The following is a 22051-nucleotide window of genomic DNA, read 5'->3' on the forward strand; positions in this document are numbered from 1 at the left end:
CATGTAGAAATAAACTGAAGAAAGCATTGGCCAGGTCAATCACCGTAAACCATAGAAACATAAATAGAATTGATTAAAAAAAAAACATAGTGTGTGGGTTTGGTACCATAGATGTGTTCAGTACTATAACTTCATTGACAGCACACAAATCATGTATCATCCATAACTTCATAGAAATAATTGCAGATTGTGAAATGGAGGGTGAATATTGCAATTTCCTTGGTAGCAGGGCTACTGGCTTCGGCCCCACCTTTACAAACTGGATTTTCAGCCTGCCAATATTGAGTCTGGGATCAGTGCCATTAGTTCAACGCCCACATGATCTACAGATGTGTCCTGTAAAAAAGAAAAGACTACATACTTCTTCAGCAAGTAGATCAATATCCCTGATTACTCTTCTGATTGCATCGGGACCCACCAGGAATTTGAGAGGAGTATCCTCAACCTCTGTCTGGGTGAGAGATGTTGTTTCTCTATTGTATTTTTGTGGGGGGGCAACTGTTAAGAGTATATGTACTTTCATGGGTTGTGGAATCAGTATGCCAATACCCTATTAAAATCTGGAGCTCGATGTTGGTGGGTGTCAAGCTTCTTCCAACTGGGAACTAATTTGCATTTCAAATCTGAGATCCAGAAACTTTTTGTTACATCGGTGGAAGAAATTATCCACAGGTTCTCCTTTTCCCTGCATGACATCCTGGAGAATGGGGGTCTGGCAAGCTGCTTACTAGAGTATCTGTCTCCTGGTATTTCCAGGAGTCCTTGCGTGGAGTAGATTGTGTACAAAAGTATAAGCTTTGAGGCTTAAAAGATGATGATGATAATTATGTCCCCCCACCATATAACGATAAATACTGTAGATTATCAGTCTGAGCTATTTATTTCCTGTCTCTTCCTGTTCTGTTTAATTATTTACCTCCATGTCATATTCATCTTTTTCTTCATTATTCTTTTCATAAACTACATTAATTAATAAAACTATAATGGATGCTGGACAGGATGTAGCACAAGACGTGCCGTCTATATAAATAGTTGGACAGAGGATAAGACTACTTGGATTGGTCATCTGACAGTCAGAACAAGTTTCACGATATTCTGCATTCTGTGTTTGACGGCTGGCACACGTCCAGTCATCGGGAATGTATATAGAAGTATAAATGAATGTAATGCAGATATTGCAACTGACATCTTCCTGTGTAAATATTTGTTTTGCACAAAATTCAGCAATCTTGTTATATTCCTTTCCTCTTCCCTTTTTTCCTAACTTCCTCTGCCATCTTATAAAATGCTTCAGGGTCCTGTAACACCTCATAATACCTGAGGCTGGGACGCTGCTCTCCACTCATTAACACATTCTTCCATCCCTTCTTATCTAATGCTCCTCCCCTCGTGATCGGAGGGTTTCTTAACGTACATTTTCTTCCTCACTCCACTATGGGTCATATCTGTCTTATAGATATTGACTGACTGCTCCCACCCATTCTATCATCTGAATTCTGAGTATATCTGAAAAACATATGTATGTGTGCGTTTTGAAACAAATTCTCACGGGGTTATGAACAGTGGGATATGTGACTGTAAAAGCTGTATGTACTCCTTATGTCCAAGTAAAGGGGTCTTCAGTGAACATAGTGATGTCTAGCTATCTTGAACACAGTAATATAGGGAATTAACCAACAACTAACACCAGAGTATTTCACAAATCTCGTGTATCCAGAAACTGCGTAGTATAAAAATACCTTATAAATTGTTAAAATTTCTGTTTCCTCAAAACTTTCGCTCTAAAACATTGCAAAGAAAACATCTCACAGAGAAATGTAGTGACCTTAGTAAACAATAACTAGAAAGTAACAATAGACCTCGGATCTCACAGAGATATCTGTACAAATCAAGCAATTACCATTCAAGTAATTCTCTTTCTACCTGAAACAACTAACCTTATAATTATAGTATGCAGAACAAAACCAGTTTATCCAATTATCTAATTTCACAACATATATATATGTATACACACATAGAATGCATTCAAAAATTTTAACCACATGCTAGTACGCCTCCTGCCGGCAAATCATACACACTACAAAAGACAATGAATTTAAAACTGGTACTGACATAAAATACTGCGAATCCTTGACACCAAAACAATTCGCAATTTACCTATCCATATGCCAGCCTGATTTGTAGAGGTGAAAAATCTACACCTGGGCAAACCATACTTTTCAGGGAGAGAGCAATCACTCAGTCACATCAACACGGTAATTGAAATTACCCTTCCACCCATATAACTTATGAACCTATGCTGCAGCTAAAGCACCATCACCTTAGCCAGGTGATGTCCGGTGGGAACCCCGCAAGAAGTCATCAACCACTTAGAGGTTGGAAAATCACTCAGAGTAATCAAGCACCTACTCCCACTTGCCCACTGGGAGAGACACAGTTCAGACTTCTGCGATCATCGGTCAAGCCGAGAGCAGGACCGGAACCAGAGTGACAGTGAATTTGCTCAGTACGTCTCCCTATCTATATTTTTTCCTTTTCAGGCTGGCTGAGGTAACAATCACGTATGCAAACAACCAAAACAGCAAAGCAGAGAGGCAAAGCAGATAAGGCAGACAATTAAGGAAATCGTGACCAGGGTGGGTTTTTGGTGCCAGGACTTGTAGTAAATAGTGGTAATCACCTCTAGATAGGTGGTTGATATTTCAGCAGAGGGGGAAAAATAGTAATCACCTCTTTCCTTAAAAATATATATATATGCCGTGTCATTCACGTCACCGGGCCCAGTTTATACCGTGGGCGTATGGCCGGACGTGAGCACCTATATGTGTATATATATAATATATATAACTTCTTCGACCGTCTAAAGTCGGAACCAGGGTGATAACCCAATGGAAACATCCCCTTTGTACTCTGCTCTGTATGCTTCTAGTAGCCCTAGTGCAGTACGAAATAGTTTTTAACAGATACTTGACAGATTCTAGATACACCCTCTGAATTGGTTAGACCGGACAATACACACAGACAATTAAGGAATTATATACCTGACCGGGTCCATAGGCTCAGGACTTTCAAACGTGGTCAGTTTAAGGGTTCAGAGAAGACAGCCAACTGTCTCCTCCCAGCCGGACGTGAATACAGAAGGGTAGGTAAGATGATATATTTTCTCACCTGGTCTCGAGCTGCAGCCTCGTCCTGCTGGAAAGACATCCGTCCTGGGGGAGATTTTGTTGCGGCTGTGATCGTCTGGTATCGTCCTGAGCCCCACTGTTTGAGCGCCAACTGTTGATTCTGCCGCACTAGGGTGTAGCCCGTCTTAATTGTCTGTGGCCAAATTGGATCTTTGGTAGAGATTTTCCGTGCACGGAGAAAAGAATACACAAGACAAGGTGTATCGTGTCAGTATGATTCTTCTCTGTCTTTAATTCAGAGTGCGCAGCTTTTATAACAGAAATTATGCTATCTCATTGTGTTACATCAACAGTGCATTTCCAAGGTACTGTTTACTGTTCCCATATCGGTACACAATCACTATGTACATCTCTAAGTTACCGTTTACTGTTCCCATGTGTTACACAATCACCGTGTACATAAGTATTGTTCTTTAGCCCGTCCACCCTAGTCCACCCAGTATTGCGGTTTTACATGAAGCCTAGGTGGGTCATACACAGAAATAATTCAGCAGAGAATCAGAAGTATCTTAAAGCAACATGATCCTAATATTCAGCAAATCGTCTATATAGTGGTACAGTTTTGATTCTTGTATATATTCATGTGCCATATATTCTCCCCTTAACACATTCATCTCTGATGCGAATAAGATTATACGCCCCCCTGAGGTCAAGTTTAGTAAACCAGCAGGCACTCTTAACTCTGGAGAATAAATCAGACATCAGAGGTAACGGGTACTGATATTTAACCATCATCTTGTTAAGGGAATGATAATCAATACACGGTCTTAATGAACCATCTTTCTTGGCCTCAAAAAAAAAAACAGCACCTAAAGGTGACGAGTAGAGTTGAGCAAAACGGGTCGAAAAATTGAAAAGTCGCCGACTTTCGCCAAAGTCGGGTTTCATGAAACGAAACCCGACATAAGCGTGAGGTCGGCCACGAGGTCGGCGACTTTAGCATCCAAGTTGCGTTTCAAAAGATGCTTGAGCGCCCTTTTTTGCAGCTAATCAGGAAGAACGGACACTGTGGGCAACGGGATGACATAGGTAGCGGTCACCACCATCTTGGAGAAGGGCATGCAAGTGATTTGCTTGCTTTGTGGGGCGTCACAGGGGGTATAAAAGGGTGGGGACGCCGACCGCCATGTTACTCATGCTGATCTCAGAATAGGGAGAGCTGCTGCTGACTCTGTAGTGAGTGTGTTAGGCAGGGAAGAAGATACCAAAAACTGATTCTGCTGCTAGCGATTTTGCCTGTACAACACACCAGTCACTGTGCAGTGCAAGGGGAGGCTATAGTTTGGTGCATCAGCTCTGTTGGTTATTAGGCTGCCTTTTAAGGCTACCTGGTAGCTGCATTGCTGTGTGCCCACTGCTGAGCAAACTGCTTTTTTCAAAGCAATCCAGATTTTATTGTTTTGTCCTTGTGAGATACTGAGCGTTCCTTTTTCACACACCGTGCAGTGGTGTACGCTCCTCTCTCAGTACCGTGTAATGGCTGTTATCACGGCCACAGTGAAGCTGTGTGTGACTCTGTAAGGATAAGTCGAGGAGTTGTTCCGTTCTTACAGACCTCCACCTTATAGTTTTGTCTGGTTTTCAAACAGTTTAGTATATTTGCTGTTTGATTACATTCAAAACTATAGAGAGACAGCATGTGTCAGTCTGTATACTAAAACACGGAGCTTGACAATTTTACATACACTGGACAGCAGTGTACATGCACGCTCCTCTCTCAGTACCGTGTAACAGCTGTTATCACGGTCAAAGTGAAGCTATCTGTGTGTGACTCTGTAAGGATAAGTCGAGGAGTTGTTCCGTTCTTACAGACCTCTACCTTATAGTTTTGTCTGGTTTTCAAACAGTTTAGTATATTTGCAGTTTGATTATATTCAAAACTATAGAGAGACAGCGTGTGTTAGTCTGTATACTAAAACACAGAGCTTGACAATTTTACATACACTGGACAGCGGTGTACGTGCACGCTCCTCTCTCAGTACCGTGTAACGGCTGTTATCACGGCCACAGTGAAGCTGTGTGTGACTCTGTAAGGATAAGTCGAGGAGTTTTTCCGTTCTTACAGACCTACACTGTAAGGAGATTCCAATTCTGTCCAATTCTATATACACCTTGTAGTTTGTCATACACTAGGCAATTTCTGCCGGTCACATTGCAGTGTTAAATAAACAGGGCCTGACTGAATCCCACAGTGTCCTGAAGTGTAGAGACATTCCTATTCTCCACAGTCCTCTATACACCTTTCTAACAGCATAGAGAATCTGCCTGTCATATTGCGGTGTTAAATAAACAGGGCCTGACTGAATCCCACAGTGTCCTGAAGTGTAGAGACATTCCAATTCTACACAGTCCTCTATATACCCTTCTAACAGCATAGAGAATCTGCCTGTCATATTGCGGTGTTAAATAAACAGGGCCTTCTGAATCCCACAGTGTCCTGAAGTGTAGAGACATTCCAATTCTACACAGTCCTCTATACACCCTTCTAACAGCATAGAGAATCTGCCTGTCATATTGCGGTGTTAAATAAACAGGGCCTGACTGAATCCCACAGTGTCCTGAAGTGTAGAGACATTCCAATTCTGCACAGTCCTCTATACACCCTTCTAATAGCATAGAGAATCTGCCTGTCATATTGCGGTGTTAAATAAACAGGGCCTGACTGAATCCCACAGTGTCCTGAAGTGTAGAGACATTCCATTTCTCCACAGTCCTCTATACACCCTTCTAACAGCATAGACAATCTGCCTGTCATACTGCGGTGTTAAATAAACAGGGCCTGACTGAATCCCACAGTGTCCTGAAGTGTAGAGACATTCCAATTCTACACAGTCCTCTATACACCCTTCTAACAGCATAGAGAATCTGCCTGTCATATTGCGGTGTTAAATAAACTGGGCCTGACTGAATCCCACAGTGTCCTGAAGAGTAAAGACATTCCAATTCTCCCCAGTACTATATACACCTTGTACCTTGTTTTACAGTACCAGAGAGTTGGTGTAAATTTGGGTAAATTTTCATAAAAAATGTGGAAGTTGGTGGAAGAGTCCGTGGAAGTGGGCGGGGGTTGGCAGCAGGTAATGATGGTGTTGGTGGTGGATCTCCTGATAGTGGCAAAAGCAAAATAGCACCTAATACTGGAGGTGTTGAGGCTGCGTCATCGTCTGTCTCCACAAGGCCTCGAAGGCTCCCTTTTCTGGGAGTAGGTAAACCGCTTCTAAAGCCGGAGCTTCAAGAACAAGTTTTGGCTTACATTGCTGACTCAGCCTCCAGCTCTATCGCCTCCTCCTCTGAAGTTTTAAAAAATAAAAGCACTGATTCGTCATTGGAGGCTCATGGTCATGAACCACACCTTTCCTTGTGTCCTTCACCCCTACCAAAATTGAAGGATGCGGTAGGCCACACTACAGATTACTCCATGGAGCTGTTTTCACATACCATGCCTGGGTTATCAAATCAAATCGTGAATTATCCAGGCCAAGATGAATCTGACATGGAGTGCACTGATGCACAGTCACTGCTAGATTTATCTGCTGGTACATTCACTCAGAGCACTACATTGTCCTCGCAGTTTACTGAGCCAGAATCTGACCCTGATGAAACTGAGTTGCCCCCTCCCGCATACTATACCACCATACACGGTGACACAGAGGAAGGTGCACATGACATTGAAGAGGAGGTGATGGATGACCCAGTTGTTGACCCAGATTGGCATCCATTGGGGGTAGAGTGTGCCGCTGCCAATAGCTCAGAAGAGGAGGAGGAGCATCCGCAGCAGGCATCGACATCCGATCTGTTCTATCTCTCTCATGCAATCTGTTGTCTCCAGTCTACATCTCTTTCTCCTTCTCTTCCTTCCCTGAGGAGCTCGTTCCACTAAGACCAGTCCTCAGCCTCTCCTGACTGACTGCCTTCCTCCGCCTTGAGCTCCTCTCAGGCTGACTTGCTGTGCTGTCAGCCTGCTCTCTTCTCTGGGTCTCTCCCCCAGACTGACCTTCTGTCAGACTGACCTCTTCTGTGTCTCCCCCCAGACTGACTTGAAATCCTACACTTTCCCTCTCTTTTGTATCATCTCACTCCACCCGCCTCCCAGCACATCTCGTGTTACGAAGCAGGGTTCCATGAAGGGTGCTCTACTAACCCCCAGCCTGAAGCTGTTAGGTGGCCCCACTGAACTCTCCTGTGTGTGGAATGCAGGTGTGGAGCATGGTCAGGAGTTCCCACCTTACCTGGATGGTGGGGCACTACACCTTAGGAGAAGGTGCAGTACCTCTGTGGCGACTGAAGCCTCAGGGGCGCCACATACCCCCCGTTAAACACAGCACGTCCGCGGGCTGCAAGACAACAAAAGGTACAATACAGGAACACACAAAAAAAGTATTTAATGCTATTTAACAATACTTATCTAATCTTCCTAGTATAGGAGGCACATTTCTTAAACGTTACAAACAGGCTAACTTCCTATCTTAATATCAAAAAGTTACTTAAGTGCAATTCTCAATTCAAAGTGCTATACTCAACACATTCTCTTTATTACATTTTCTATCAATTATTCTCTTTTTCTTTCTCTCTACTACTACTGCTACTTCTGGACGCAAGACACTGACCATCTACCCTTGGCCTGTCACTTGCAATTCTTCAATCTTTATTCAACTCTCACATTCTATCTCAAAACTTCCTAAGTCTCTGTATCAAAATATTCTATAAAAGACATTTACTTTTCATAAGGCATAACATTATCAAATATGTTATCAATAAAACATTCAAAATTCTTGTAAGGTGCTGAACACTGCTCCCAGCCGGGATTTCTTGCAGTGTCCCTTGAGGTAGACATCATTCCTTATCTTCGCAAAGAGTCTTTGTGTAACCATTATCTTCACAAAGAGGCTGCATATGTAAAACCAAGAAAGGGGCACCTAAAGAGGTGCAAACTATTTACAAGTACAGTTCTGGATCATACAGCGTTCATGATCTCTACAGTTCTATTTTAAAAACAATGCTGCCAATTAAAAACAGGGCAACAAAAGTGCTACCGAAAAAACATGATAGCAAAATAGAAAGGCACAACTGGTGCGAACAAGACCCTCCTGGGTAACAAGAAATTTTGTAAATTGTTCTTTAGTGCTGATCCCCTCCTGGGGTTCGGGTAGCTGCACTGGAATTGTTACCTGATGTGGTATCCTCCTCAATAGGTGGTTCCACTGTTCTGGTACGCGGTCTAGCTCCTAGGGCCTCTGCAGTGTGCTGGTGCTGATGAGCAACTGCCTGGGAATTTAGCAATGAAGGGATCCCAAAACGATCCAGATCCCCTTCTGGTCTGTAGCTGTCGGATCGGGCGCGCCGGCTCCAACCGTACCCCCACCAGCAGGGTCCTTCGCTTCATCAATCCATTAGGAAGGCCGGAATATATACCCGGGAGTTCCCAGGGGTGCGACCTCTGCTCCGGTGTAGACATGGTGGTGGCGGGTGACGGCAGTGTAGTCCATGACAACTCCGGTTCCACGGGAGTCGCCGGCGAGACCAGCGCAGCCGCGCCAGGTCCGGACAGGAGCTCCCCTTCTTCTGCTTCGGCTCCCTCGGCTGCATACAACTCCTCTGGTATCAGCGGCAAAGAAGGGATAGTATACACTGCTGGTGGCATGGTAGCAGCTCCAAGCTTCACAAGGTCTGCCAGGAAAAGATCCGGTGCAGCAGCGGTGGGTACCGGTGTCTCGGGTACCGCAGGTGTAAGCCCCTGCTGGGTGCGCTGTCAGCTCAGTCTTCCCAAGGCCTCCTACCTCAGCCGCAGCCGGGTGGTCAGCGTGACTATTTCTTCGGCTATTTCAGCTTCTAGTTGCTGGCGGTTCATGCCAGAGTTCGGGTTGGAGCCGTCAGCCATGGCGCCGGGGGGTTGCTCTTCGCCACGCTCCGCAGGCCTCCTTCCCTTACTCTCCAAAATGGCGTTCTGGCGTTCTTCTCCTTGCTCCGCCCTTCTGCTCACCACTGGATTTCTCTGCTCCTCCTTCCGGGGGCGGCGTCTTCCTCCTGCGCCTCCATACCAAGCCAGTATACGAACCCCTCGGGGGGTGGGCCATGCGTCTGTCAGATAGTAATTCAGGCAGGGATGGCCCAAGACTCTTTGCGGTCTTTTCTTAGGACCTCCCATCTCTTCACGCCCTTCTCCTCCGCGCCAGCGGCCATTTCTAATGTCCATTTTACAGTCTATTAAATTTGGTCTTCTGCACATTTTCAAAAATTGTAAATGCAAGGCACACAGAACCCGATGGCATCGGGCTTCGTCATCCTGTTCGTGATTCCAGAAATTGGGTCACCCCGCGGCTCGCCCAGGGCAGTGGGGTACTCGGTACCGGACCGGTGCACGGGGGATGGTGTGTCACAGCAGCGGTGACCCGGTCCATGGCCCTGGGCCCCAATATCAATGGCGGTGGTGTTAATGGTGTTTAGAGTTTATTAGAATATTTTGTGACGCCACCCGTGGTATTTGGCAAGTATGGTGTTAGGCCAATGCTGCATACAGATCCACTGGGACTGATGATGTGGTGCAGCAGAGATGGTATAGCTCCCCACAGGTTGAGCTGTGGTCCCAGGGCAGTGTAGGTGCAATGGATGAGGAGAGGCACAGGATGGTGTAGACGTTGTTACCCAGGTATAGCGGTGCGGGAATAACTGGAGGACACCAGAGTATGCAGTTCCAAAGCTTTACTCACTGTTTGCAGTTCACACAACTGCCTGCCTCCGTACTGTGTTCTCCAGGTCAGGGCTCCAGCCAACCTCCAGGCAGGATAGACTCTCCTTTCCACACTCCGCCAATATGTACCTTTCACTGAACGACTCCTCAAATGCGCCTTTAGGTGCGAAGCACTCCAGTACTTAGTTACCCTGGAATTCCTCTCTCTAAGTGTTCCTAGTCTCTACTTGTATGACAGACAGCTGTAGACTACTTCGGGGACTCCTCTCCTGAGTCCCAGCTCTCTATCCGTTTCGCTGTTGTGCCCCAAGTCTATGGTGGGAGCAAGGCGTTAGCGGCTCACTACTCCTCCGTTGCCAGATATAAAGATCCAATCAACCTCGGGGACAGGGCCCCGACCTTTGCGCGCTGTGGACAGGAAGGGTTCTCTCTCTTTCTCAACCAGCTTCCCACCGTCCTTCTCTTCTCCTTCGTTCCGATCTGTTCTCTCTCTCTCATGGAATCTGTAGTCTCTAGTCTACGTCTCTTTCTCCTTCTCTTCCTTCCCTGAGGAGCTCGTTCCACTAAGACCAGTCCTCAGCCTCTCCTGATTGACTGCCTTCCTCTGCCTTGAGCTCCTCTCAGGCTGACCTGCTGTCAACCTGCTCTCTTCTCTGGGTCTCTCCCCCAGACTGACCTTCTGTCAGACTGACCTCTTCTGGGTCTCCCCCCAGACTGACTTGAAATGCTACACTTTCCCTCTCTTTTGTATCATCTCACTCCACCCGCCTCCCAGCACATCTCGTGTTACGAAGCAGGGTTCCACAAGGGGTGCTCTACTAACCCCCAGCCTGAAGCTGTTAGGTGGCCCCACTGAACTATCCTGTGTGTGGAATGCAGGTGTGGAGCGTGGTCAGGAGTTCCCACCTTACTTGGATGGTGGGGCACTACACCTTAGGAGAAGGTGCAGTACCTCTGTGGCGACTGAAGCCTCAGGGGCACCACACCCCGATTGCTAAAATGATGAACGATGATGACTACTGGTTGCCCAGCATCCTGGATCCACGCTATAAAGGCAAATTCCAAAACATCATTGCACAGGAGAACCTTGACCTAATGTTGGCTAACAAACAAGCTACTCTGGTAAACCGGTTGGTTGAGGCATTCCCATCACACAGCGGTGTTGGTTCTCACACAAGCCGTAGGGGCCGGGGGCAACTTGGAAGCGGTGTTGGTGGTGGACACATCAGAAGTGTCTTTGGAGACAGGGGTTTCATGACCATGTTGTGGACTGATTTTTCAAGTCCCGCTCACACGACTGGCAATACTGCATAGATTGAAACTGACAGGAGACAGCACTTGTCAAGTATGGTTGCAAACTACTTTTCCTCCCATATCGATGTTCTCCCTCACTGGTCATTCCCATTTGACTATTGGGCAGTTAAACTGGACACCTGGCCTGAATTGGCACAATATGCCTTACAGGAGCTCGCATGCCCAGCTGCAAGTGTGCTATCGGAAAGAGTCTTCAGTGCTGCTGGATCAATACTGACAGAAAAAAGGACCCGTCTGTCGACCCAAAATGTGGATGATCTAACCTTCATTAAAATGAACCATGCGTGGGTTTCCAAAGATTTTGTCCCACCTTACCCTGATGACACATAGGTTGCCAGAAAAATTGTTTTCTTTGGTCCACCTGTTCCTGGGACTTGACCAATTTCGCCTTTAGCAGCAGGTGAATGTCCCACATCAACATATAGCATTTTGTAAACCTCCCTATCTGGGCAGCCTCCTCCCCCCAATGGCCGGGGTCACCACCGAGCGCATGCAACTGTGCGAGAACCATTGCCCTGGACAGGTGGGTAGGCCAACTCGTGGGCGCGGGCACTGGCACAGGGTCCCTCATAGTGCAATCAAGTGTCTCTGACGGTGGTGGTGTACACCCGCCGTCAGACACACCGCCGTACTATGAGGGGCCCAGTGCCGACGCCCACGAGTGGGCCCCCCTTGCTTGGGCAGGGCCCCAGCATTTGCAATGTTTACCTCTCCCTGCTCCTCCACTGTGTAGTCTGGGCTGGCAAATCCATCACTGGGACTGGCACTTCAAATTTGGTGAACTGATAGAAGATGATGGTTAAGACGTAGCTATGCCCTGTCCTGCTGGCCGGGATCCAGCTTCAGATGATCAATGGCTTCCATTTCTTATGGACGTCGACTCACAATGAGATGCAGTGGTGGTTTCTCATCAGCTTTAACAGTTTTCCTACCCACGGACGTGTGACATTCCAGTGCACATTTTTAAATGTGCCCTCCCTCTCATGCCAATCCAATTGAATCGCCTACGGCCTGTGACTTCTGTGTTTTGCACTCCAAAGTTACGTGACAGATCATGATAGGCAGTGAGCACCATGTTTACATCTCTCCCTGTGATCAAAATTGGATGGATATGAGTAACGGCGATGGGATCAACGGTACTGCGATACAGCAACACTTTCTTCACAAAGAAAGGTTTTTGCTGTGTCCACACACTAATTAATTGAGGGTCAGCATCGCCTCAGAGACTTGTGATGGAAGTTGTTTCCGTGAATAGTAATTCGTAGATTTCTGCAATCACTAGACTTTAGGTAAATAATTGTATGCATCTAATTTCCTATTGCAGAGAGTCTGGGCTGTCTTACTGAGACAGAAATATAAATGAAGATTTAAAAATACCACCAAAAGTGTATCATGGTGTACGCTTGAAATACATTTCCTTTTTTCTAGTTTTTAGATTGTTGTGTAATCCTTGCAGAGAACACGGAGATTTTAAATGTTTAAACTATGCTCTATATACCTGCTGTCCAGTGATAATGTACCCTATCTCAACTTTGTACAATCTGGACTAATCCATACTGGGCCTGAGACCGTCTGAGCCTGCCTCCTGATCGATACACATAGGTTTTTAATGTGTAAACTATGCAACATATATACGTGTTATCCGGTGAAACTGTACCCTTTATCAACTTTCTCGAATCTTGTAGAATCCATACTGGGCCTGAGAACGGCTGCAGAGCTGTTAAGCAAGCTACAGCACCTGTGGTTTGGACACATAATGTTCTGCATTTTTTCTGGAATGGCGGTTAGGCCGAAATCAGGAATTGCTGTTGACCTGCAATTACTGGGAAATCATCGTTCACGGCGAATTATTGGAATCCCAGATGCCCATCACTAATGGTGCTCAGTGGGTTATCTGCACCTGTAAGCGACAAAAGATGGTCCTTTCAGTGTAGTGCGCATGTAGCCCCGGACATGGAAGGCCATGATAGCACTGTTATTGCTCGATCGCGCGTGCCAGAGCCTCGCGTATCCCTCTAGTAAGCTGTACGCGTACCGCAGGGGCATGCCGGAGTCTCGTTTGTTAACAGAATAAAGATGACAAATCTCTAGCACAACTACAAATGGACATACCACACCACACACACACAATCGACAAAGCTTTCAATATGTGCATTTTTTTGGAGGTGGCATGGTTGTGGTTTCCCGGGTGGAGTCCAATTAAGCCGCAGGCTCCACTCCTGGTGGTGCCCTATTGGACATTCCTTTAATGTTCAGCTTTGCAATCATACTGCCCCTAGAAAGCAAACACTTTGGCTTCATGGACGCTGTTTGGAGGTTCATGGGAATAACGCCGCCCTATCGCCAGTTGCCATAACTTATTGGTGGGAAGTACGACGGTATATGATCGTGTTCTTTTTCAGATTTTGTTTTTTGGGTTTGGTTTTTACATTTTTAGACCAGACTTTCTTGACTTCATAAGGGCATGACAAGCCTAGATCTGTGTCTCCTCCACCTCCTCCTTTTACTCCTCCACCTCTTTTGTAAATGTAGTTGCCCTTTTCCATATGTTATTTTTGGCTTCTGAGCATTTTGTCGGCTTTGGGACACCTTTTAATGTGTTTTGTAATTGTTTTCTATGTGTTAGTATGTGTTTGTGTTTGCCTGACATTGTTTTCAGTGTGGTTCAACGAACATTTAACGAACTTGCCTCCTGTGCGACGAACCAAAACACTAGCGGGGTGGCTCAACACTACTCATGACATATAGGTGTACATTGTTAATGTTTAAACTATGCTATATATACCTGCTATCTGATGATACTGAACACTTTTTCTACTTTTTATATTCTTGTCTAATCCATACTGAGCCTGGGAGTGTTTCTGTGTGACTGATAGAATATATATGGAGATTGACACTTATCCTTTGACAGAATAGAGCTGTACGCTTCTGATACAGTACCCTTTATGTGATGTTATTTTGTGTCTATTTTGTGCTAAATTTGGAAGTTTGGTGGAAGAGGCCGCGGACGTGGGAGTGGGGGGGTCAGCTGGTGCTGATGGTGGTGGTGCATCTGCTGGTAGTGGCAAAAGCACAATAGCAGCTAAGGCAGGAGGTGTTAAGCCTGCATCATGGTCTGTCTACAGAACGCCTGGAAGGCTACCTTTTCTGGGAGTAGGTTAACCGTTTTTAAAGCCGGAGCATGAGGAACTGGTTTGGGCTTACATTGCCGAAACAGACTCCAGCAAATATGCCCTCCTCTTCTGAAGTTTCAAAAATGCAAGCACTGAGTCATCAAGTGCTGGCTCCTGGTCAGGAAGAACCACTTTACTTGTCTTCTGCACCCCCACCCAAAGTGAATGATGCAGCAGGCCACACTTCACATTAGTCCATGTAGCTCTTTCTATCATACCATGCATGGGTTATCAAGTCAAATCGTGAATTCCCCAATCCAAGATGAATCTGACATGGAGTGTGGGTGGCCAGGCAGGGCAGTGGGGTTAATCGGTACCGGAACATTGTCTCCCTGGGATGTGTCACAGTGGTGGTGACCTGTTCCGTGGCCCTGGGCGTCCATGCAAAGGGGTGAATTACGTTTATAGGTGAATGATACGTGACGCCACCTGTGGTTTCTGAGTAGATTGACCAGCGCTGCAGTGGCACTTCTCTGGGACAGAAGTTGTGGTGCAGCTAAGATGTAGAAGCCCTGCATAGGTATGGCCATTGTCACAGGGCACATGAAAGAGTTGGTAGATGGTGTGCAGTGCAGAATGTAGCAGCGCCGTGCGCCAGGCGCAGGAGAAAGAGGAGAGACACAGTCATGCAGTTCCTTTACCTGTACTTGGTAAGTGCCGTCCAGGACCCAGAGTACAGATGGAGAAGGAGTTGGTCAGCCCGGAAGCCAATTTGGAATTCTCTCTATGCAGATAGGTAGTGTGGCTTCCGTTCTAGCGCTTATCTGAGGTACTCGCAGTGCTGAGTTCAATGAAGTTCCCACTGTTGACTCTCTCTTGGAACTTTCTCGTATGGCAGGCAGCCGTAGCCTTTTCCTTCTGGCTCCCACACGTCGCTGCTAGGGACTCCGATCCCTAGTTGGGTACAGAACATTTACAGCTGCTACTTCCTCCGGTTTCTGCTGCAGGAACGTCAATGTGATATTCTGATCAGAGAGCGCAATGACATCACGTCTGTACGCCCAGACTAGTACAGGGATTCCCTAGCGAGGAGACTTATTTGAGGAGACTTATTTAAGTGTTTTCAATGTTGGGACAGTAATTTTTGGGGAGCACTATACTCTGGAGAATGATATATGGGACCCACCATACACTGGAACATTCCAAAGGTGGACATCAGACACTGGAGCAGCATTTACAGGGCCCATTATACACTAGAGCAATAGAAATGGGGCCCATTATATATAGAGCATTATTTGGGCCCATAAGACAGTGCAGCTTCATCCATGGGGACCAACATATACTGTAGCATTATGTGGAGCTCATCATATCCTGTTTCAAACATTATATGGGACCAATGATTCTGTATGGTGAAATATATGGGCCTCATTACTCTGTATAGCGCACTATGCGGTGGCCATAATACTGTATGGAGTAAGATACTGTCCGTTTTTGGAGGTATTGGAGAATTTAAAATGGATATCAGTCATGAGATGTAAAAAGTGACGTATTTTTTATGGTACTATGACGCTATTTCTCTGCCGTATCGGAGCATCATGAGTTGTGGTATGTGTTAAAGGGGCGCTCTTTGGTAATGGAACTGGATGCACAGGTAGTTTTTTCTTCTATCCTTCCAGCAGACGGGCATGGCATCAGGAGATGGAACAGGATCCTTGATGCAAACAACTGGCTAAGACGATGGTGCAGACAACAAGGATTCAGATTCCTGGACCATAGTGTGAATTACCTGTACAATGGACTCCTCACCAGAGACGGACTACACCTCAACAAACCTGGGAAACACACATTCGTCAGAAGACTCGCTACACTCATCAGTTAAACTAGAAGAAGAGGGGATGGGAAGAAAAGCATCAGACATGAACTTGAAACCAGATATTATACTGATGAATGATATGAGGTGCGGCAAAGATCCAAGACAACATACTCAGAAGGGAGGTAAGAAAATTTCTAAAACAATCAACAGGGAGGAGATTAGAACAAAGCAAAATTCTCTAAAATGCATGCTCGCTAACGCCAGAAGCCTGACAAACAAGATGAAAGAACTAGAAGCAGAAATATCTACAGGTAACTATGACAGAGTGGGAATAACCGAGACATGGTTAGATGAAAGCTATGACTGGGCTGTTACCTTACAGGGTCACAGTCTGTTTAGAAAGGTTCACAAAAATCGGAGAGGAGGAGGGGTTTGTCTTTATATAAAGTCTTGTCTAAAGTCCACTTTAAGGGAAGATATTAGCGAAGGGAATGAGGATGTGGAGTCCATATGGGTCGAAATACATGGAGGGAAAAATAGTAACAAAATTCTCTTTGGCGTCTGTTACAAACCCCCAAATATAACAGAAATCATGGAAAGTTTACTAATAAGGCAGATAGATGAAGCTGCAACCCATAATGAGGTCCTTGTTATGGGGGACTTTAACTACCCGGATATTAACTGGGAAACAGAGACCTGTGAAACCCATAAAGGCAACAGGTTTCTGCTAATAGCCAAGAATAATTATCTTTCACAATTGGTGCAGAATCCAACCAGAGGAGCAGCACTTTAAGACCTAATACTATCTAACAGACCTGACAGAATAACAAATCTGCAGGTTGTTAGGCATCTAGGAAATAATGACCACAATATTGTATAGTTTCACTTGTCTTTCGCTAGGGGGACATGTCAGGGAGTCACAAAACACTGAACTTTAGGAAGGCAAAGTTTGAGCAGCTTAGAGATGCCCTTAATCTGGTTGACTGGGACAATGTCCTCAGAAATAAGAATACAGAAAATAAATGGGAAATGTTTAAGAACATCCTTAATAGGCACTATTTATACCTTGTGGGAATCATAGAATCATAGAATCATAGAATCGTAGAGTTGGAAGGGACCTCCTGGGCCATCTGGTCCAACCCCCTGCTCAAAGCAGGATTCGCTAAATCATCCCAGACAGATGTCTGTCCAGCCTCTGTTTGAAGACTTCCATTGAAGGAGAACTCACCACTTCTCGTGGCAGCCTGTTCCACTCATTGATCACTCTAACTGTCAAAAAGTTTTTTCTAATATCTAATCTGTGTCTCCTCCCATTCAGTTTCATCCCATTGCTTCTAGTCTTTCCTTGTGCAAATGAGAATAAAGTTGATCCTTCTACAATGTGACAGCCCTTTAGATATTTGTAGACAGCTATTAAGTCTCCTCTCAGTCTTCTCTTTTGCAGACTAAACATTCCCAAATCCTGCAACCTTTCCTCATAAGACAGGGTTTGCAGACCGGTCACCATTCTGGTTGCTCTTTTCTGAACTTGCTCCAGTTTGTTGATGTCTTTTTTAAAATGTGGTGCCCAAAACTGGACACAATATTCCAGATGAGGTCTGACCAAAGAGGAGTAGAGGGAAATAATGACTTCACGTGATCTAGACTGTATGCTTCTGTTAATACATCCTAGAATTGCATTTGCCTTTTTTGCTGCTGCATCACACTGTTGACTCATATTCAGTCTGTGATCTATTAGTATAACCAAGTCTTTTTCACATGTGCTGTCACTTAGCCCTATTCCTCCCATTCTGTATATGCTTTTTTCATTTTTATTGCCCAGATGTAGTACTTTGCATTTCTCCCTGTTAAAAATCATTTTGTTAGTTGCTGCCCACTTCTCCAGTTTATTTATATCTTTTTGAATCCTCTCTCTCTTCTCTAGTATTAGCTATCCCTCCTAGCTTTGTGTCATCAGCAAATTTAATCAGTTTACCCTCAATTCCTTCATCTAAATCGTTGATAAAGATGTTGAACAATACAGGGCCCAGGACAGAGCCCTGTGGTACTCCACTTGAGACATTCTTCCAACTGGATGTGCAGCCATTTACGACCACTCTTTGGGTCTGATCACTACGCCAGTTATGAATCCACCTAACAGTTGCCTTGTCCACTCCATACTTAGTCATTTTTTCAATAAGGATTGTGTGAGAGACTTTGTCAAATGCTTTGCTGAAGTCAAGATATACTATATCTACAGCATTTCCCTGATCCACCCAATCAGTGATTCCATCATAGAAGGAAATTAAGTTAGTCTGACATGACTTATTAGTTACAAACCCATGCTGATTCTGTTTAATCACTTCATTCTTATCCAGGTACTGACATACATGTTGTTTAATAATTTGTTCAAAGATCTTTCCTGGTATAGAAGTCAGACTCACCGGCCTATAGTTGCCTGGGTCCACATTCTTCCCCTTTTTGAAGATAGGAACAACATTTGCTCTTCTCCAGTCTTCTGGCATTTCTCCTGTTCTCCAAGAATTTTCAAAGATTATGGAGAGGGGTTCAAAAATTTCTTCTGCTATCTCCTTCAGTACTCTGGGGTGTAATTCATCTGGACCTGGAGACTTGAATTCATTTAGGTTAGCTAAGTGTTTCCTCACTATCTTTCTGTTTATAGATATCCTGCATTCTTCTATTCCCTTAATAGGACAGTGAAGAAGAGTTGATGTTACATTTCTTTTCTGAGAGAAAACAGATGCAAAATAGGAATTTAAAAGTTCAGCCTTCTCAACATCCTGTCTTACCATTTCATCATTTTCATCCTGTAAAAATCCTACAGCATCTTTGACTTTTCTTTTACTTTTGACATATCCCCAAAATCCTTTATTATTGCTTTTGACATCTCTTGCAAACCTCAATTCATTTTCAGCTTTAGCTAATCTGATTTGTGCCCTGCAGGTTCTGCAGACAGCATTATATTCTTCTTTAGTTATGCCTCCCTCTTTCCATTTTATAAACATTTTTTTCTTCCTTTTTAGCATGTGCTTAAGTTCTGTGTTCATCCATCCTGGTTTCCTTAAATGCTTCCTATTCTTCCCTCTTTTCGGAATTGTTAACAACTGTGCTTTGAGAATTTCATTTTTCAAGATTTCCCATCCTTCCTGGACATTTTTGTCTTTAAGGATATCCAGCCATTGGATCCCTCCAATTCTCTTTCTGAATCCCTTAAAGGACAAGAAATAGGAAAAACCCAATGTGGCTAAACAAAGACGTAAGAGGGGCAATTAACAGTAAAAAGAAAGCATTTAAACTACTAAAGCAGGATGGCACCGTTGAAGCTCTAAAAAACTATAAGGAGAAAAATTCTTTATCTAAAAAAATAATTAAAGCTGCCAAAAGGAAACAGAGAAGCACATTGCTAAGGAGAGTAAAACTAATCCAAAGCTGTTCTTCAACTATATCAATAGTAAAAGAATCAAAAGTTAAAGTGTAGGCCCATTAAAAAATTGTGAGGAAAGTATGGTTGTAGATGATGTGGAAAAAACTAATATATTAAACACCTTCTTCTCCACGGTATTCACGGTGGAAAATGAAATGCTAGGTGAAATGTCGAGAGACAAAGAAAACCCTATATTAAGGGTCACCAATCTAACCCAAGAAGAGGTGCAAAACTGGCTAAATAAGACTAAAATAGATAAATCTCCAGGTCCGGATGGCATACACCCACTAGTACTAAGAGAACTAAGTGATGTAATAGACAAACCATTATTTCTTATATTTAGAGACTCTATAGCGACGGGGTCTGTTCCACAGGATTAGCGCATAGCAAATGTGGTACTAATATTCAAAAAGGGCTCTAAAAGTGAACCTGGAAATTATTGGCCAGTAAGTCTACCTCTATTGTTGGTAAAATATTTGAAGTGTTTCTGAGGGATGTTATTCTGGATTATCTCAATGAGAATAACTGTTTAACGCCATATCAGCATGGGTTTATGAGGAATCGCTCCTGTCAAACCAATCTAATCAGCTTTTATGAAGAGGTAAGCTATAGACTGGACCAAGGTGAGTCATTGGTTGTGGTATATCTTGATTTTTCCAAAGAGTTTGATACCTGTGCCACACAAAAGGTCGGTACACAAAATGAGAATGCTGGGTCTGGGGGAAAATGTGTGTAAATGGGTAAGTAATTGGCTTAGTGATAGAAAGCAGAGGGTGGTTATAAATGGTATATTCTCTAACTGGGTCGCTGTGACCAGTGGGGGACCGCAGGGGTCGGTGTTGGGACCTATTCTCTTCAACATATTTATTAACGATCTGGTAGAAGGTTTGCACAGTAAAATATCGATATTTGCAGATGATACAAAACTATGTAAAGCAGTCAATACAAGAGAAGATAGTATTCTGCTACAGATGGATCTGGATAAGTTGGGAACTTGGGCCGAAAGGTGGCAGATGCAGTTTAACAATGATAAATGTAAGGTTATACACATGGGAAGAAGGAATCAATATCACCATTACACACTGAACGGGAAAACCCCGGGTTAATCTGACATGGAGAAGGACTTGGGGATCCTAGTTAATGATAAACTTACCTGGAGAAGCCAGTGCCAGGCAGCGGCTGCCAAGGCAAACAGGACCATGGGGTGCATTAAAACAGGTCTGGATAGACATGATGAGAGCATTATACTGCCTCTGTACAAATCTCTGGTTAGACCGCACATGGAGTATTGTGTACAGTTTTGGGCACCGGTGCTCAGGAAGGATATAATGGAACTAGAGCGGGTATAAAGGAGGGCAACAAAATTAATAAAGGGGATGGGGGAACTATAATACCCAGAGAGATTAGCAAAATTAGGATTATTTAGCCTAGAAAAAAGACGACTGAGTGGCGATCTAATAACCATGTATAAGTATATAAGGGGACAATACAAAAATCGCTCTGAGGATCTGTTTATACCAAGGAAGGTGACGGTCACAAGGGGGCATTCTCTGCGTCTGGAGGAAAAAAGGTTTTTCCACCAACACAGAAGAGGATTCTTTACTGTTAGGGCAGTGAGAATCTGGAATTCCCTGCCTGAGGAGGTATTGATGGCGAACTCAGTTGAAGGGTTCAAGCGAGGCCTGGATGTCTTCTTGGAGCGTAACAATATTGTATCTTACAGTTATTGTTAGGTTCTTTAGAAGGACATAGATCTGGGGATTTATTCTGACAGAATTTTATAGGCTGAGCTGGATGGACTAATGTATTTTTTCAGCCTTACTAACTATGTTACTATGTTACTATGTTATCCCTGGTTGCCTGGTTTAATTCCTACTATGGGAGTGACACTCCTTTGAAACTAGTTCGCACATTCGAAAGCTGCCCCGTACCTTGTAGATGAAATCAGTTTAGGTAGGAACTATTCTTTGCTGCAAAAATGCTGACCACCACAGCGTTTGGATATTTATTTGCATAACATCACATTTGAGGTCAAATCTCAAGCTATTCTTATCTCTCAATTTTAACTCCTAGGTTTTAAGGGACTCAGCAACCCTTTTTTCCCTGTCTGTCATTAGAGCTATCCACCTTGTTTCAACTGGTTATGTTTTGGTACTGAATGGGAAAAATCTGTGGCTCTCTAGCCAAGATGGAAACAGAATCAATTGAGAAAATGAGTGGCGAGTACCCCGTCTGAGGATCGAACATTCAACATTCAGCTTATGAAACTGATTTGCTTACTACTGTGTTAACGAGGCAAGTTGCGCGAAATGAACTGCAGATGTTCTTTGTGCCAAGTAGAAAACTTATTTTTTTTCAGATTGTCACTGAAAAGGCTGTGCATTTTTTCACATATGGTCTAGTGGTTAGGATTCCTGGTTCTCACCCAGGCGGCCCGGGTTCGAATCCTGCTATGAGAATGCACCTTTTTCTGTACTGCCGCCAACATTCAAAGACTGACAGGTGTTTTTC

The 22051-nt window shown here is 44.3% G+C and overlaps 1 protein-coding gene across 2 annotated transcripts in view; it reads left to right on the forward strand.

Annotated features, from left to right (window-relative positions):
* The first annotated feature begins 285 nt into the window (after positions 1 to 285).
* Positions 286 to 22051, forward strand: part of LOC141060813 (lysozyme C-1-like) — a 108275-nt gene continuing 86509 nt past the window's right edge. The window contains exon 1 of one of the 2 annotated variants that reach the window (XM_073557190.1): positions 286 to 455. The gene's annotated coding sequence lies outside the window, so the exon portion shown is untranslated. The remainder of the gene's footprint in view (positions 456 to 22051) is intronic. The other variant, XM_073557189.1, reaches the window with a different exon arrangement.

Source organism: Dendrobates tinctorius, unplaced genomic scaffold, assembly GCF_039654945.1.
Source record: "Dendrobates tinctorius isolate UK_male_01 unplaced genomic scaffold, ASM3965494v1 ptg000245l, whole genome shotgun sequence".
In the NCBI taxonomy this organism is placed as follows: domain Eukaryota; kingdom Metazoa; phylum Chordata; class Amphibia; order Anura; family Dendrobatidae; genus Dendrobates; species Dendrobates tinctorius.